The sequence below is a fragment of the Heterodontus francisci genome, chromosome 20 (assembly GCF_036365525.1).
Source record: "Heterodontus francisci isolate sHetFra1 chromosome 20, sHetFra1.hap1, whole genome shotgun sequence".
Classification (NCBI taxonomy): Eukaryota; Metazoa; Chordata; class Chondrichthyes; order Heterodontiformes; family Heterodontidae; genus Heterodontus; species Heterodontus francisci.
This window is the reverse complement of record NC_090390.1, coordinates 64,966,404-64,971,695: the sequence shown is the minus strand read 5'-3', so window position 1 is coordinate 64,971,695 and position 5,292 is coordinate 64,966,404.

The window sequence follows — 5,292 nt, the reverse complement described above, 5'->3', positions numbered from 1 at the left end:
AGATTGCCCACAGAAGAGGGCTCCCCCACCCCCCCAAACCTGCAGGGAGGTGACCTCCCCGCATGGCGGAGGCCCCAACTGCCGCTGGTTAAATCCCAATGGCAGGGAGAAGAGGCTGTTATTAGGCCATATAAGGGCCTCAATTGGCCTCTGGCCACCTGCCTTTTCTGCTCCTGACAAAATCGCTTGCAGGCAGGCCCTCTGCCCCCCACCTCCTGTTGTATTCTATGGGCCTCCCTACCTCCGACCTCATCTCAGAGGGGGTCATAAAATCCAGCCAATTGCATCTGCCCCAATTTATCCACAAGAGGGTGAAGCAGCCCAAAAGCACTCTGCCCTAGGCGGAGGGCCAAAGAAAAAAAAACTGGCTATAAAATTCTTTAGTTCTCAGCGCAGATAAAGGTAATAAATACTCTCTGCGATTGACTACCTTAGTCTAGTAAATGTTTAGTGCCTTTTTAAAGGCCTCAATTGGCATGACTTACTGAGGGGATAGTGAGGATAATTCATGGGGAAGCCTGGGAACCCCCCAGAAACAATGCCTTGACATGAGGCACCACCAAAATTTGAGAAACAATGAAACCACAGACTCCAGTTCACCATGGCAGAAATTAGGCTTCCTGCCTTCTTCAGCCCCAGGAATGTCAGGGCAATTGTTTATTTAATCAAAATAATGAAACATAGAAAAGATGCGTCTTAGACTCCTCTTATTACAGTCAGATGGTAAGCGGTGTGGGTGGTTTCCACTTTTCACCTCCCTTCCAACCTTAGATAGCGTTTTGTTAAATATGGTATGGTAGTCCGAATGTTTTTAGGGTAAAATAAACAGACAAACAATAGTTTTTCTTGTAGGTTAAAAAATAACTTTTTTTTATAAACAATTCCCAAAATGGTCACAACCTCACCCACACATGCAGTCACACACACATGCATAGGCAGGAATAGATAGAGAGAAAGGGGTAGGATGCAATTAAAGTCCAAATTACTGTACAAGAGTCTGTTGCTTAAAGAACCTTCAGAATTTCCTTCGAGAGGAGATTTTATAACAGTGTAGCATGCCTGAATGTTGCTTGTCTTGGAGCTGCTGAAGTGTTGTAGTCTTCTGTGGTTAAAACTCAGCCCAAAGTTGGTGGTGTGTATCTGGTTTACTTTCACAGGTAGAGAGTCTCAAAGTTGCCTCAGAATTTCTCTGCTGCAGTGGTTGTTCAAGTTGTTATTCAGCAGGATTCTTCTGCTTAGGTGCACCATATCTCACAGCCTCTGTCTGGAACTGGCTTACTGTGGTCTTTGGTTGATCTCCCATCTCTCTGCAGGGGGCTACCTTTTAAGGTAAAAATCCATCACATTTGAGTCTCTGCCAGGTGTCACAGGGTCCTCTCCCCTGGTGTGACCACACCATGGTCCAGGATATGGAATCCATCGCTATCTGTTGACTTCTGGATAGGGACCATTCTGCTACAATGGTGCTACTTCACACCTATTCATCTTAGTTTGGGCTGTGAAGTCAGTCTGTCTACAGAACCTTTGTTAGTCATATTCCTGTAGGTAGGAGTCATTAACATGAAATTGGCTTCTTTCCATTTCAATATGTTTTGAAACATATGTGTTAATGAGTATCGTCTTTACAGACAGGTTTGTTTATTGACAGTACAGGAGTACCTCCACTCCATTTTGTCTGTGGTACAAATGTGCCCATTTTCTTGTGGTTCAGTTCAATAGTTGACTTTGATTTCATAATTCCTCCTGTTCATTCTTTATTTTCATCATGCCATGGTCCTTCCGAGCATAACACCAGGAATAAATGTCTGATCTAAAAGAAGTTCTAACTTTTAGCTTTTGGTACTATCAGCTTTAAGCTCTTGGTGGTATTATTTTGTGGCAAGGAACATTAGGCGCAATATTGCCACAAAGGCTTTCATGCTTCTACCAATAAGGTGAAAATACAACTGTTGTAGATTGTATGAACTGTGCTTGTTTGTAACAGCAAAGCTATATTAAACTGATAGATATTGCACATAAAGTAGTCCATTTCAAGCACAGGAATCCCCAGAACAGCTGATATCTGAAAATTTAATTTCAGCAAATAAAAGGGAAATGGGGCTCATGATGATAACAGTAATATTCCACACTGCAGGAATCACTGCAAAAGACAATGCATTCCCTCTTAATACTATTGCAATTTCCTGGAGTTGTTCACAACTCAAGTTGCTCAATAAAACTCACTTACTACCATAATGCACCATGCAGATTATATATAGGTTTGCACATGCACTGCCAGTGTCATGTGCAATATATATGTTGCAATTGAGATAGCAATTTTAAAAACTAAGGGTAATTTCCTATGTGCATCATTTGTATCATAAATTCATATATCTGTTCATTATACAGGACACAGAGAGGAAATCTTCCCCCATGTTCTCCCACTTGATTGAAACATATAAGATCCTGAGGGGTCTTGACAGGGTGGATGTGGAAAGTATGTTTCCCCTTGTGGGAGAATCTAGAACCGGGGTCACTGTTTAAAAATATGGGGTCGCCCATTTAAAACAGAGATGAGGAGAAATGTTTTCTCTCAGAGGGTCATGAGTCTTTGGAACTCTCTTCCTCAAAAGGCAGTGGAAGCAGAGTCTTTGAATATGTTTAAGGCAGAGGTAAACAGATTCTTGATAAGCAAGGGGGTGAAAGGTTATCAGGAATAGGTGGTAATGTGGAGTAATCAGTTCAGCCATGAACTTATTGAGTGGCAGAGGAGGCTTGAGGGGCCAAGTAGCCTACTCCTGCTCCTAATTCATATGCACGTATATTGCTTTTGAGGTATGATGCCACAAATCACGATATTCTAAGTAGTATAAATACATGCAGCAGTATATTTGATAGATTAATCTGTAATATACATGAGTCTTTTTAAAGCTTAAAGATTGCTTCTTTTATGCTAAATTAAGAAAAATAACTGGTTTGCTGAACTCAGCAGATTTGTTAACCCTTAAATCTTTGACTCCCATAATGTGCAAATAAATGGAAATAATATTGACTATGCAGTACCATAATTGAAATTTATTATCCATGAGTTATGACAGATGGCATTTGGTAGGATCTTTCTGTGCAAATTTGGCGACAACCATGTTGCTGTACTCTGCGACAATACATAGCAAAAGAGGCTTATTCAGTTTGAAATGGAAGCATAAGTACTGTTATATTTTTCAATTCCCTAATTATTTGAACATGCACTTCTTAAAATTGTGTGATCCGGATTATCCCCATTCCAATGAATGGGTAGAATATGCATAGAATAGGCACAATGCCAGGCATCAAGGTTTCTGGCTTCTGCCTCTGTGCAGAAACGTGATCCCATTGAACAATGAAAATTTGCATTTCTTAATATAACTAAATCAGTGGACTAGAGACATTTGCTCTTGGTTGATATTTTATGGGTTGAATACAAGAGGAATAGCATAATTTTTCTTCGAATAATTTTTTTTTGGTGATCAGCAAGATAAGGAATTTCAGTAGAGAATGAAACATTTTTCTACTCTTCACACCCAATCTGAATATCAGGTATTTTTATGACATGAATTAGGTACAGGATAAATTTTACTCTACACTGTTGCAAGATCAAATCTCATTACTACACTTTTTGCACTCAGTATCAACATTATGCACTTCTAGATCAGGTACAGCATTACTGAGGGGCAGAATCAAGTTCTTGCTACAGTCTCTCAATAATGTATGTTATCTGCATCTCAGGCAAAAAAGTCTGTCTGCATTACTGTGACATTTCAATTTCCCAAATCAGCCATCCTTATACTCCCTAAATCATATCACCAATTTAATGCCAATTAGTGCCAAATTATGAGGAGTTTTGTGCTGTGGATTCATACCACTCGGAAATATATTGAAACTTCCTCATCTAATTTAATTGATGGCCCTTCTACCTACCAGAATGTAGACTTTTATTACATTATTCTGAATTCAAAGTCAGTGTACTGGGTTGCCCAATCTCCTCACAATAAGTACCAAAAGACAATGCAGACAAATTGGTTACAATTCACTGCATCACATTCATAAGGTTATTCAAATTGTTGTCCTTTGCCAATATTTATCCCTCAACCAAAATCATTAAAAATCAGATTATTACCCATTCCTCGTTGTCCTGAGGTGGATGTTGGCTTAATTATTTTTACAACGTTCCGACTTGCAAGGCTATTTCAGAGGGTAACTGTGAGGCTGAATTTTCAGTTTGGGGGTGGGAAACAGGAGCTGGGACTGCTTCCGGGTCCCAAACCTGCTCCTGGTGGGGTACAGTCACTTTTTGGGATTTTGACTGGGGCGCCCCCTTAATTGGCACAGAGACAGGAATTAAAGATGGCGGGTGGGCTCATGAAGCTAGGTGGCCAATCAGAGGCCTTTCAGCTTCAGAGAAGCAGCTGAATGCAATGAATAGTAAGTAATTGAGAGGGTGCTTCAACTAAAGGTGCCCTCTCAGCAACCTTTTTGAAAAAATCAACTATAAGATAGGAAAAGCAGCCAGCCACCACTGTGGGGAGAGGTGGGGTGGGGCGGATATCCCAGTTGTCCTCCATTACCTGCCCTTAACAATATCGCTGCCCACCTTGTGGAGGGTTGGTGGCCTTGCTGGGAATGGGGTTGAGAACTGGCACGTCAAACTGTGCTGTTATTCCAGGGCCTGTCCGCCTCCATTCCAGAAATCGGCGAGGTCTAAAAATCCTGCCTGTGTAGTGTGCAACTGAAACACAAACAGAGTTCACATTTCAGGTCAATGGCCTTTCATCTGAACATTTTTTTTTTTCCTTTGGCCCCCTTGTCTCAAGAGACAATGGGTAAGCGCCTGGAGGTGGTCAGTGGTTTGTGGAGCAGCGCCTGGAGTGGCTATAAAGGCCAATTCTAGAGTGACAGACTCTTCCACAGGTGCTGCAGAAAAATTTGTTTGTCGGGGCTGTTACACAGTTGGCTCTCCCCTTGCGCTTCTGTCTTTTTTCCTGCCAACTACCAAGTCTCTTCGACTCGTCACACTTTAGCCTTTATGGCTGCCCGCCAGTTCTGGCGATCGCTGGCAACTGACTCCCACGACTTGTGATCAATGTCACAGGACTTCATGTCGCGTTTGCAGACGTCTTTAAAGCGGAGACATGGACGGCCGGTGGGTCTGATACCAGTGATGAGCTCGCTGTACAATGTGTCCTTGGGGATCCTGCCATCTTCCATCCGGCTCACATGGCCAAGCCATCTCAAGCGCCGCTGGCTCAGTCGGGTGTATATGCTGGGGATGTTGGC